This window comes from Lithobates pipiens, unplaced genomic scaffold (genome assembly GCF_037356315.1).
Source record: "Lithobates pipiens isolate NorthernLeopardFrog02 unplaced genomic scaffold, aLitPip1_a1.2 Scaffold_8, whole genome shotgun sequence".
Classification (NCBI taxonomy): Eukaryota; Metazoa; Chordata; class Amphibia; order Anura; family Ranidae; genus Lithobates; species Lithobates pipiens.
The window spans coordinates 39,951,885-39,966,373 of record NW_027507903.1 but is presented as its reverse complement, the minus strand read 5'-3'; the positions used below and the strand labels follow the sequence as shown (position 1 = coordinate 39,966,373).

General features: G+C 43.4%; 1 protein-coding gene across 1 annotated transcript in view; it reads left to right on the top strand.

Annotated features, from left to right (window-relative positions):
* The first annotated feature begins 2,189 nt into the window (after positions 1–2,189).
* HAPLN3 (hyaluronan and proteoglycan link protein 3) overlaps positions 2,190–14,489 on the top strand; it is a 90,058-nt gene continuing 77,758 nt past the window's right edge. Inside the window, exon 1 of the mRNA XM_077472351.1 lies at positions 2,190–2,341. The gene's annotated coding sequence lies outside the window, so the exon portion shown is untranslated. The remainder of the gene's footprint in view (positions 2,342–14,489) is intronic.

The window sequence follows — 14,489 nt, the reverse complement described above, 5'->3', positions numbered from 1 at the left end:
GAGTGTCCGGGATGTGTGCAGAGTGGGGGTGGGAGGAGAAGCTCTGCTGAGTGCCCTGACCCTTCCTCTTCTCTGGTCACCACTGTCCTTAGCCCTGCTGACCCCTATCCTCTGCTCTGCTGACCCCTATCCTTTACCCTACTGACCCACTGCACTGCCCTACTGACACTTGTACACTCCACTGCTGACCCCCTGTGCACTGCCCTACTGACTCATGTACACTCTCCTGCTGACCTCCCATCCTCTGCCCCGCTGACACCTTGTACACTGCCCTGCTAACCCCTGCGCATTGCCCTGATAACCCGTTGTATACTGTCATACAAACGAATGACCTCTATGCACTGCCCTGCAAATGAATGGTCTCTATACACTGCCCTACAAACTGCTGACCCTATTCTCAGCGTTGCTGACCCCCTGTACACTACCCTACTGGCTTCTATATACTGCACTGCTGACCTCCCATCCTCTGCCCCCTGACATATTTTACTGCACCCCCACATCAGACAGGTAAGATCCAGCCCTGTCAGTGGGAGGAGGAATAATGTCTCATCATTAATGTCAGGGAAAGGAATAATGTCCCATTGTTGGTGTCAGTGGAAGGGATAGTACCCCATCCTCGGTATCAGTGGAAGGAATAGTGAGTGAATAGTGCCCCATCATTGGTGGTATCAATAGGTGAATAGTTCCCCAACATTGGTGGTATCAGTAGGAGGAATAATGCCCCTTCATTGGTGGTATTAGTGGGTAAATTGTTCCCCATCATTGGTGGTATCAGTAGGAGGAATAGTTCCTCATCATTGGTGGTAGAAATAGTGCCCCGTCATCTGTATCAGTGGAAGGAATAGTGGGTGAATACTTCTCCATCATTGGTGGTATGAGTGAGTAAATATTGGCGGTATGAGTGGGTGAATATTGGTGGTACAAGTTGGTGAATATTGGTGGTATGAGTGGGTGAATATTGGTGGTGCGAGTTGGTGAGTGTTGGTGGTATGAGTAGGTGAATATTGGTGGTATGAGTATTGGGTGAATATTGGTGGTATGAGTAGTGGGTGAATATTGGTGGTATGAGTAGTGGGTGAATATTGGTGATATGAGTAGTGGGTGAATATTGGTGATATGAGTAGTGGGTGAATATTGGTGGTATGAGTAGTGGGTGAATATTGGTGGTATGAGTAATGGGGGAATATTGGTGATATGAGTAGTGGGTGAATATTGGTGGTATGAGTAGTGGGTGAATATTGGTGGTATGAGTAGTGGGTGAATATTGGTGGTATGAGTAGTGGGTGAATATTGGTAGTATGAGTAGTGGGTGAATATTGGTGGTATGAGTAATGGGTGAATATTGGTGGTATGAGTGGGTGAATATTGGTGGTATGAGTAATGGGTGAATATTGGTGGTATGAGTGGGTGAATATTGGTGGTATGAGTAGTGGGTGAATATTGGTGGTATGAGTTGGTGAATATCGGTGCTGCGAGTTGGTGAGTGTTGGTGGTATGAGTAGTGGGTGAATATTGGTGATATGAGTAGCGGGTGAATATTGGTAGTATGAGTAGTGGGTGAATATTGGTGGTATGAGTAATGGGTGAATATTGGTGGTATGAGTGGGTGAATATTGGTGGTATGAGTAATGGGTGAATATTGGTGGTATGAGTAGTGGGTGAATATTGGTGGTATGAGTAGTGGGTGAATATTGGTGGTATGAGTTGGTGAATATCGGTGCTGCGAGTTGGTGAGTGTTGGTGGTATGAGTAGTGGGTGAATATTGGTGATATGAGTAGCGGGTGAATCTTGGTGGTATGAGTTGGTGCCCTATGATTGGTGAGCAGTGCTCCCTATCCTCCCCGGGGATGTCTCTGTAGAGAGGTGTCTGGCAGTCACTCGCTGTGCTCTGTATCCCGGCACTGGAAGGGGTTGTGTCCGACGATCGGACGATCCTCCCATACACCGGCCGGGATCCGTCCTTCTCATTCCTCTCCTCCAGTAACAGAGACAACAGGTGACGGGTTCTATCCGTGTGTTCTGTGTGTCCCCAATACAGAGCAATGATCTCTATGCTTCGGCGGGTGTGTGGGGTGTGCGGGGTGTCGGGTTACAGAGGACGGTACAATGTGTGTTCTATGGCCATTGGCACCCACCTATCCCCCCACCTATCCATACACTGCATGACTTAGAGGGCTGAGTCGGGGCTTGGCTTCTATGACGTCACGAGCTTCTCCTCTGCCAATGAACAGTCATTAAGGCTGAGAGCCCAAAACATTCTACTACAGATCTCCGGAGAGAGAGAGAGAGAGGAGGCTGTGTGCTCGGGCTGTACAAAGGATCGTCCGCAACTCAGCAACTGTGAGTATAACAATCACTGCACACTGCTACCATCCTCATCATAATCACTGCACACTGCTACCATCTTCATCATAATCACTGCACACTGCTACCATCCTCATCATAATCACTGCAAACTGCTACCATCCTCATCATAATCACTGCACACTGCTACCATCTTCATCATAATCACTGCACACTGCTACCATCCTCATCATAATCACTGCAAACTGCTACCATCCTCATCATAATCACTGCACACTGCTACCATCCTCATCATAATCACTGCACACTGCTACCATCCTCATCATAATCACTGCACACTGCTACCATCCTCATCATAATCACTGCACACTGCTACCATCCTCATCATAATCACTGCACACTGCTACCATCCTCATCACCATCTTCATATTGTATTACAATTACTGCACACTGCTACCATCTTCATCCTCCTCCTCATCATTGTCATATTGTATAATAATCTCTGCACACTGCTGTTGTTATCATAATCACTGCACACTGCTATCTTCATCCTCCTCCTCCTCATACTGCATGACAATCACTGCACACTGCTATCTTCATCACAATCACTGCACACTGCTATCTTCATCATAATCACTGCACACTGCTATCTTCACCCTCCTCTTCACCATCACCATCTTCGTATTGTATAGCAATCACTGCACACTGCTATCCTTATCATTATCATCTTCATCCTCATCTTTATCATCATATAATATATGAATCACTGCACACTATCATCACCATTATCCTCCTCATCATCCTCCTCGTCATATATATGAATCACTCCACTCTCCTATCATCATCATCCACATCACCACCACATAGTATAGAAATCACTGCACACTCCTATCATCTTCATCATCGTCATTATATCCTTTATGAATAATTGCATACTCCTTATCTTCATCACCATATAGTATATGAATCAGTGTATTAACACACTCCTGTTATCTTCATCATCATCATCATCATCAGCATATGGTGTTTGAATGGCTGCATGATCATATTTCATCATCATCATCATATCGAGTGTGAATGATTGCACTCTCCTATAATCTTCATCATCGTATAGTATTTGAATGACCGCATGACCTCAATCCTCATCATCCTCCTTATCATATACTGTATATATCACTGCATGCTCACACTCCTATCTTCATTGTCATCATCATCCTCTTCATCCTTATCACCATCTTCATGATCATCTAGTATATGAAGCATCGCATGCTCGCACTCCTATCATCTTCATCCTCATCTTCCTCACTATCCTATAGTATATCAATCACTGCATATTCAAGCCTCTATCCTCAACATCATCCTCATCCCCGTCCTCCTCCCCCACTCCCCTTTATCTGTACAGTCTAAGATCAATTCTTATGACAATTGTTTTTAGAAACATCAAAATTGCACAAGCACGATGTTTCCTAAGTTGGTCTCACATTTACCAACAATACTATGAGTGATAAATCCACTATTATGTACTTCTAATGTATTTCTCCAGCGAGGTACACTTGTACACTTGTACAGTTCTGGTATATCTTCATCATAGAAATACTAATAGTAGTTGATGGGGGGCAGTTGAATGCTATTATCTTTCCAGACCTGAGATCCTCATACCAGAAGGTTTCATCTTCCAGTTTCTATGTACTGTATTTGGAATATCTGTATGTTTTCTGCATTGCTTCATTTGAATGCTGAATCCAAAAGGTGTGACATTAGTTTACAACAACTCATCCCCACATCATTACTAACTTTATATCACTTCCATTTGCCTTTAGATTGTCAGCTCTTGTGATCAGGGCTCCTAACCTTCTTGTCTTGAATTGTATTGTAACTGTACGGTCTCCCTTTATTTTGTAATGCACCGTGCAAATTGTTTTGTGCTATACTATTATTATTATTATAATACAGGATTTATATAGCGCCAACAGTTTACAGCATGAGGGTAGACAGTACAAATACAATACACTATAATATAGTAGGAATCAGAGGGGACTGCTCCTTAGAGCTTACAATCTAAGAGGGAGGGTGAAGAGATACAGGAGGTAATAGCTGTCCTGAATAATGATAATAAGCAGTATTGATGGAATTGATCAGTAGGGATTTCCTCGCTGTGCTTTTTCCTATTTGGAGTCCAATCCCTCTTCTTCCATTAGATCTGATTTCCCCTCTCGGCACTTTCACATTCACAATTGTTTCCTGAGGACATTTCATGTTGCTGTTCCAGATGTCAGATTTTGGGAGATGGGAGATGGTATATGTCACCCTCTACTGGTGTGACTCCATAGGCATTCCCCTTTATGAGGCTCCATTCAACTTGTGTGACGCCTAAACACACACCAAATCATGGGCGTTCCCACGCTTCCCAAGACACATGCATCTTTTTTTTGCAGATTATTATTATTTAAGGTATTTTATATAGTGCCGTCAATTTACGCTGCGCTTTACATATACATTGTATATTCACATCGGTCCCTACTCTCAAGGAGCTTACAATCTAATGTCCCTAACTTACATTCATATACTAGGGCCAATTTAGACAGGATCAGATTAACTTACCAGCACGTCTTTGGAATGTGGGAGGAAACCGGAGTACCCGGAGGAAACCCAAGCAGGCACAGGGAGAACATGCAAACGCCAGGCAGGTAGTGTCGTGGTTGGGATTTGAACCAGTGACCCTTCTTACTGCTAGGCAGATGCGCTGTGCCATTAACTGTTAATAGCACCCCAACACACCTTGGCAAAGCACGGGCGAAATCGTGTGACAAAACGCATGGTAACGAGGCACCAAAGTAAATGCAGTAGGCAGCCCATTCTAATGACTAGCCCCCTGACCATAGCGCACTGTAACTGGTGAAAGCAAAATCACAGCAATGCATGTGTGCTGCTTCATCACACATACACTATATTGTCAAAAGTATTGGGACACCTGCCTTTACACGCACATGAACTTTAATGATATCCCAGTCTTGGTCCATAGGGCAAAATATTGAGCTGGCCCAACCTTTGCAGCTATAACAGCTTCAATTTTTTCTGGGAAGGCTGTTCACAAGATTTAGGAGTGTGTCTATGGGAATGTTTGACCATTCTTCCAGTAGGGCATTCGTGAGGTCAGGCACTGACTTCAGATGAGAAGGCCTGGCTCTGCACTAATTCATTCCAAAGGTGTTCTATCAGGTTGAGGTCAGGACTCTGTGCAGGCCAAGTTGCTCCACCCCAAACTCACTCAGCCATGTCTTTATGGACCTTGCTTTGTGCTCTGGTGCACAGTCATGTTGGAACAGGAAGGGTCCATCCCCAAACTGTTCCCACAAATTTGGGAACATGAGATTGTCAAAAATGTCTTGGTATACCGATGCCTTAAGCCCCGTACACACGAGAGGACTTATGTCCGACAGACTTCCGAAGGAGTCCTGCCGGAGTTCTGCTGGAGTTCCGACAGAGTTCTGACGGACATTTCGACTGAGCGGACTTGGCCACACACAATCACACCAAACTCCGACGGATTCGAACGTGATGACGTACGACTGGACTCGAATAAGGAAGTTCATAGCCAGTAGCCAATAGCTGCCCTAGCGTCGGTTTTAGTCCGTCGGAATAGCATACACACGAGCAAATTTTTCGAAGGGACCCGGGTCCGGCGGAGTTCCGTCGGAAAAATTTGAAGCATGTTCCATTTCTAAAGTCCGTCAGACTTTTGCGAATCAAAAGTCCGTTGCAGCCCACACACGATCGAATAGTCTGACGGAATCAGTCCGTCGGACTTTGGATGTTGAAAAGTCCGCTCGTGTGTACGGGGCATAAGGGGTTCCCTTCACTGGAACTAAAGGGGCCAAGCCCAACCCCTGAAAAACAACCCCACACCATAATCCCCCCTCCACCAAATGATTTAGACCAGTGCATGTTTGATGTATAGATGGGGGAATGGGATCAGTTTTTTTTTTCATTCAGCCAAGAAACCTTAATGCCCTGTACACATGGTCGGAAATTCCAACAGAAAAGGTCTGACTGGATTATGTTGTCGGAAAATCCGACCGTGTGTGGGCTCTATCGGACTTTTCCGTTGGAAATCCCGACGGAAAAAGTTTGAGAGCTGGATCTAAAATTTTCCGACAACAAAATCTGATCTGACTTTTTTCCGATCGTTTGTAGAGAATTCTGATGGACAAAGTGCCACGCATGCTCAGATTAAATAATGAGACCAAAGCTATTGGCTACTAGCCTCTACGTAGTCCCGTCGTACGCAACGAACGTCATCTCGTTCCGAACGATCGGATTTTCCGACAACTTTGTCCGACCGTGTGTATGCAACACAAGTTTCTGACAAAATCTGTCGGAAAAAATCTGACGGATTTTGTGGTCGGAATGTCCAACCGTGTGTACAGGGCATTAGGCATATGATAAGAAAACTGGATACAAATTGGATAAACGATCGGTCGATTATCTGTCCGTTAGTATAGTTCTTTTAACAGCCAATTCCGACTGGTCAGATGAAAAAAAAGGAGGTGCAAGCTAGAAAATTTATATCGTAAGTGAAAAAAAACCCCATCAGATTGTTGTTTATTGTGTAGAGGAATCATACAGAAATAATTGATTAGAAAATACCGTGCATGATCAGACGCAAAGGGCGACCTGGAAGATGTAGTTATTCATATATCAGCCATAACATTATGACCACCCACCTAATATTGAGTATGACCCTCTTTTGCTAAAATAGCCCTGACCCATTGAGGCATGAACACCAAAGTAACATCTAGATCAGGGATATGCAATCAGCGGACCTGCAGCTGTTGCAGAACTACAAGTCCCATCATGCTCTGCCTCTGGCCGTCATGCTTGTGGCTGTCATGTCATGTCAGTGTCATGCTATGCCTCATGAAGAGAAAAGAGGTTCCCACCATGTCCAAAAGTCAGTGCTTAGGCCCTACCCCTGAGTATATAGAACAAAAAGGATATCCCCCCTTAAATTGGACTTTAAAGGCCACAGACACTGAGGTGCGTAGAAAAAGATTTATTACATGAAAAAGAAGATCATAACAAATGATCAAACATAACAAGAGACACCTAGCATCTAAATACATGCAACAAACATAACAAACAGCAAAATATAACAGTACATAAAAATGACACTAGTGGATGGTAATCCCTGGCACCCGACGCGTTTCCAGTTTAACACCTTCGTCAGGGGTAGAGAGTAAGGATAAGTACGGTCATACATAATTTAGCTCAAAACAAAGTAATTCCATGTGATGAGTATATTTTTGCTGTTTGTTATGTTTGTCACATGTACTTAGAAGCTAGGCGTCTCTTTTTATGTTTGATCATCTGTTTTGATCTGGTATCATTCTTTTTCATGTAATAAATCTTTTTCTACGCACCTCAGTTTCTGTGGCCTTTAAAGTCCTCTATTTAAGGGAGGATATCCTTTTTGTGCTATGCCTCATGGGACTTGTAGTTCTGCAACAGCTGGAGGTCCGCTAATTGCATATCCAAGATCTAGATGAATGGCAGGACCCAAGTTTTCTCAGCAGAACATTGCCCAAAGCATCACACTGCCTCTGCCAACTTGTCTTCTTGTACCGCATGCTAGTCCCATCTCTTCCATAGGTACACTGTTTCCCCGAAATTAAGACCTAGCATGATTGTCGGTGATGGCTGCAATATAAGCCCTACCCCCCAAACAAGCCCTACCCTGTTTCCCCAAAAATAAGCCCTACCCTGAAAATAAGACCTGCAAGGACTTTAACTAGGGCTTATTTTGGGGGGGGGGGTAGGGCTTATACTGCAGCCATTACCGACAATCATGCTAGGGCTTATTTTTGGGGAAACAGGGTAAGTAACGCACACGCACCCGGCCATCCTCATGATGTATAAGATAACGTGATTCGTCAGACCAAGCCACTTTCTTCCATTGCTACATAGTCCAGTTCTGATGACCGGTTCATATGACCATTGTAGAAGCTTTTGGCAGTGGACATGTTTTTTTTTTTTTTCTACTTTCACCACATCAACTTCATGGACAACATGTTCACTTGCTGCCTAATACAGCCCACCAATTTTCAGATGGCATTGTAACAAGCTATTCCCTTTACCTGTCAGTGGTCATAATGTTATGGCTGATCGGTGTATTTGTCTACATTTGCCTTTGTTGTTCAAGGAATTTCGCACTCTTTCTCCTCCTGCCCCCCTCCTCCTTTATGTTTGGTACTTTTTTTTGGGGGGGGGGGGGGGTGAGTGGGTACCTAATTATGAAAGGTACCCGCTCCCCCACTCCGGGCTGAATCTGAGCAAACGTTCGCCCCCCCCCCCCCCATATCACAGGTCCTAAAAGACTGCGGGGCCATTCACAAAGCGCAGAGCTGTTTGCGCATTTTCATTAGTCAAGATGCTGGCGCCTGGACCCGAAGCCGATTGAAGAATCAGGTTGGGTGAGGACAGAGCTTGATCCAGTGGCAGGAAAGTGTTCTTATATTAACCAATTCAGCCCCGGAAGGATTTACCCCCTTCCTGACCAGAGCACTTTTTGCGATTCGGCACTGTGTTGCTTTAACTGACAATTGCGCGGTCGTGCGACGTGGCTCCCAAACAAAATTTATGTCCTTTTTTCCCCCACAAATAGAACTTTCTTTTGGTGGTAATTGATCACCTCTGCAGTTTTTATTTATTGCACTATAAACAAAAAATTTGTGACAATTTTGAAAAAAAAAAAAATTTTTTACTTTTTGCTATAATAAATATCCCCAAAAAATATATAAAAAAAACTTTTTTTACCTCACTTTAGGCCGATACGTATTCTTCTACATACTTTTGGTATAAAAAAAAAAAATCATAATAAGCGTATATTGTTTGGTTTGCGCAAAAGTTATAGCTTCTACAAAATAGGGGATCGTTTTATGGCATTTCTATTGATAATTTTTTTTTACTAGTAATGGCGGTGATCAGTGATTTTTATCATGACTGCAACATTATGGCGGACACATCAGACAATTTTGACACATTTTTGGGACCATTGACATTAATACAGCGATCAATGCTAAAAAATTGCATTGATTACTGTAAAAATGTGACTGGCAGTGAAGGGGTTAACCACTAGGTGGTGCTGAAGGGGTTAAGTGTGTCCTAGGGAGTGATTCTAACTGTGGGGGGGGGGGCTATGTGTGACATAACACTGATCACTGCTCCCGATTACAGGGAGAGCTGATCAGTGACACTGTTGCTAGGCAGAATGGGGAAATGCTTGTTTAAATTAGCATCTCCCCGTTCTTCCTCACCATGAGACGATCACGGGTAACCCGTGGACATCGAGTCTGCGGGACCCAAGGTCACGGAGCTCCCGGCGGCACGGGCACGGGCATGCACACTAAAGGGCCACATACAGGTACGTTAATCTGCCTGTGCGTGCCCTTCTACCGCAGTATATCTGTGTGAGGCGGTCGGGAAGTGGTTAAAAGTCAGCAGCTACAGTATTTGTAGCTGCTGACTTTCAGTTTTTTGGGCGGAGACAGGAGCTCCTCTTTCAAATAATTTTCGGTTACATCAAGACACATCACATTCATGGAAAATCAGATGGTCGTTCATCAGATTTTGTCATAGTGTGTACTAGGCTTCACACATGTATGGCTGGGCTTTAGGCTAGGTTCATTCTCTAGCATTTTTGTTTTTTATCCTTTTTTGCGCTTTCTACAAGCGTTTTTTGAACTTCAGCTTTTTTGTATTAGCCAATAGGACGATAGTTACTAGGAGGAGAGGCAAGAAACAGCTTGAAAAATGCATGTTACCCATTTTTTTTCTTTAGGCGCTCTCATTCAAGTCTATAGGAACCAGAAACGCATTACTCTGCCCCATGAAGGCCATGAACTCTTTCGAGCCATGAGCGACATGTGAATGGGCACCTAAGGATACAATGGGAATCCTCAGCATTGATGTGCTTCCAGAAAATCATTCCGGTGTGAACCAGGGTTTAGGAGGGGGCCAGATTATGCCTAGGCACACAGCCTCTCGGGCTCTGCTTTTTGGGAACTACAAGGCTCAGCATGCACTGTCAGCACAGTTTGCAGAGAACGGTGTGAGTTCTAGATCTGCTGTAGGGTCTCGTGTTGTGTTCCCTGCAGTGTGATCAGCCCCAATTGTAGAATACGCCTGAATGAGACATTTTACAAAAACCTCCCCCCTCTGGAAACACTTACATTGAATCTGGGTATGACAAATCCTTTAGACGCGGTCATTTGGGGATCTCCGCTAATTGTACTAAATAACTTTCTAACAGAAAACACTTTCTCAGCTGTGTAGCAAAAACTTGAGTCAGTAAAAATGTTTCAATAGGAAATGAAAGAAAAGAAGAGGAAACAACATAATATTTGTTACATGAATTACTAACACACAATACTTACATGAGTAAAAGTCATATTAAAGGTTTGGGTTTAAAAACAAAAAACAAAAAAACAAACATGTAGAGCTGCAGGATTCTGGATAAAATGAGAATCACAATTTTTTTGCTTAGTATAAAGATGACGATTCTTGCGGATTTAACATCTTCTTTCAAATTATACAAAAAAAATTGGGCTAACTTTACTGTTTAGTTTTTTTTTTTTTTATGAAAGTGTATTTTTTTTTTTATTCCGTTTGAAAAACCGCTGTGCAAATACGGTGTGACATAAAATATTGCAGCAACCACCATTTTATTCTCTAGGGTCTATGCTAATATATATATATATATCTCATGTTTGGGTGCTCCAAGTAATTTTTTAGAAGAAAGTAATGATTTTTACTAAGCAACAAATGTCAGAAAAAGTTTGGTCTTTAAAGCGGTTGTGTACCCCCCAAAAATATTTTTTTTCTACACCTGTAATGTCGCGTATACACGATCGGAATTTTGGTCAGAAAAAACTCTGATGGTTTTCTTGATGGAATTCCGACGGGATTTCGCTCAAGCTGACTTGCATACATACAGTCACACCAAATTCCGACCGCCAAGAACGACGTGACGTACAGCACGTACGACGGGACTAGAAAAAGGAAGTTCAATAGCCAGTAGCCAATAGCTTCCATCTTGTAGTTGAATCTGAGCATGCCTGAGTTTTTGCGTGTCGGAATTGCATACACATGATCGGAATTTCCGATAAAAAGTTTTTCCGTCTGGAAAATTGAGAACATGCTCTCAAATTTTTGCTGGCGGGAATTTGGCCAGCTAAATTCTGATGGAGCATACACACGGTCGCATTTTCCGATGAAAAGTTCTCATCTGTCTTTTGCTGGCCGAATCGTCCACGGTGAGGGAGCTGACATGTTACCTCGGCGTGTCTTCTGGGTATCGCGGGTCCAGTGCTGTGAGTGGCTGGAGCCGCGATGTCGTCACGCCCGCGCATGTGCGCGGGAGACTTCTTTCCGGAAAAGTCCGGCATCTGCCGGGTTTTCAGCCGAGAATCCCCTGTGCGCATGCGCCGCTTCATCAGCTCATTGCGAGGGGAATATCTCCTAAACCATACAGGTTTAGGAGATATTCTTTTTACCTACAGGTAAGCCTTATTATAGGCTTACCTGTAGGTAAAAGTTGTAAAATTGACGATACAACCACTTTAAATGGTTAAACTTCCCTCATCTACATGTTTCTACGTATTTTCGTGTTGTAATAAAACTTAGCAGGCTGCCTGGATTTTTTTTCCAGCTGTGAGAACTCTCTGCACTTGTTAGAAAGATGGTGACATGCTGTTTTGAAGATCGGAAGGGAAAAAGATTGCAATTTCGATTCTTAACGATTAATCGTGCAGCTTTACAAACATATTATACTTACCTGCTCTACAGTATGTAATGATTTTGCAGAGAGCAGCCCGGATCATCCTCTTGGCTGGTCCCCTGGCAGCACTCCTGGCTCCACCCCCTTGACCAGTGCCCCCATAACAAGCTGCTTGGTATGGGGGCACTGGTGTATGCTTGCTCCCGAGCCCTGCTCTATGCATCCATAAGACACACAGAGCTGTGTTTACCCAGCACAGGGATGCACAGGTGTTCCGTGTACCCTGGGTGTGTTTGGGGCCATGCACCCGCACAGATGTCACATTGGGAGCAGCAGCTGCATCCCAATTTACTTAAATGGGACTGCCACATGGGATGCATGGAACATCTTTGTGGGTAAACATGGCCATCACATGTGGCATGGATGCATACACCCCGTGTGATTGAGGCCATATGATAAAACACTTTCAATGGTATAATCAAGAGTAATGTATTATAGATTTTACATGCAGTTTGTAAACCTCAGACATGAAATATGAACAAAGCATATCCCTCTATAGTATGTACTTGTCTCAGTCCAAAGCACTAAAGCCAGCCATACATGGGTCGAAATTAAGCTGGTTTAGCAGGGACCTTCGAGATTCAATCCATCTATGGTCAGGCTGATTGTACCCAAGTCAGTCCATTGATCAACTTGGGTACAACCAGCCTGTCTGATTTTTTACATGCATTTATTGCCACCCAAAGAAAGATTTTTGAATCATCTATGAGTAGCTTTAGTGTCCTTTCTCCCTGCTGCCTCATTCCCCTCCTATCTGCATGAGTCAGTCACTGCTTTTTATTTCTTTAAGGTTGAACTGTATGGACTTGTGTCTTTTTTCAACCTAACTAACTATGTAACTTCTGACAGGTTTTCCTTACACCAAGAGGTGAGAAGGTGATGGGGGAGGGAGCTCCAGCACATTGCCTGTGATTGACAACTTCAGCTCTGTTCCTGTGTGCTGTGTGAAGGGGGAGGGATGTCCCTTAAATCCATTCAGCCATCACTGGGACAGAGTGGGGTTGATTTCCTAAAATGGGAGAATACAAAATCTGGTGCAACTCTGCATGGTAGCCAATCAGCTTCTAACTTCAGCTTCTTCAATTAAGCTTTGGCAAAAAAGAAAACTGGAAGCTGATTGGCTACCAGGCACAGCTGCATCAGACTGTGCACTCTGCAGTTTTAGTAAATGTTATGGAAATTTTATAGATAGGAAACTCCTATCCTCATATTGATTAGTGTTTCCAAATTAATAGTAACTACAGCATTAGGGGACAGAGATAAAAAAAGATACACTCAGCATCTTTTCCAAATAACTGCTGTTTTATTTGACACAATTGAGGGTTTTCATACACATGATTATGTAGGTATCACATTAATATTACAGTTGTGCTTGTATGGTAACAAGGGGCATAACATAGGCAGGCTAATTCTAATCAGGACTTGAAAGAATGCAAACATGTAATGAAAACATTATTAGTGCCGTGTGCACAGTGAGTGAAATGTGCAATACATACAAAATAGAATACCATTATAAACAGAATTTACACATTTCCTTTAAGCCTCGTACACACGATCGGATTATTGGCAGACAGAGCGTCAGACTTTTGTCCGAAGGGCGTGTGCCTGGATTTTGTCTTGCATACTAACGGCACACAATTGTTGGCCAACAAATACAAACGTAGTGACGTACTAGACGTACTACATGGAATTTCAGCTCTTGATCACCATCCTTTGGGCACCTTCTGCTAATGTCGTGTTTGGTGAGCATTGATTCTGAGCATACATGTTTGTACTTTGGACTTTTGTGTGATGGACTTGTGTACACACGATATGAAAATCTGACAACATACCATTGTCCGCCGAAAATTTATAAGCCTGCCATCCAACATTTGTTGGGCGAAAGTTGGAGAACAATTGTGTGATGGAGCGTACTAACGGTCGGATTTTAGGCAGTCTGTCATCACACAGTTCCCAGCCGAAAAATCCAATCGTGTGTACGAGGCTTAAGGCTCCATTCACATCTAGGCATTGCTATTTTACAGGCATTTTTTCAGGCTTTTTTGGGGCATTTTTGCAGAGTTTTGCAGCGTTTTTGTACAGGCATTTTCTAGGTTAAATGGTCATCAATCTAAAAGCAGTAAAACACCTGTAATCTGCCAAAAAAGAAGCAAAGAAGCTCATGTACTTATTTGAGCGACTGACGTTTTGCTTTAGGCGACACAATTCTCAGATGTGAACAAGGGCCATTAAAATGAATGGGATTTGTCTTGTTGGGCATTTTTAGTGCTGAGGCTTAGAGCAGAAAAACGCCCAAAAACGCTCAGGTGTGAACAGAGCCTTACAGTAAACCAAACCCCAGTGTCCCCT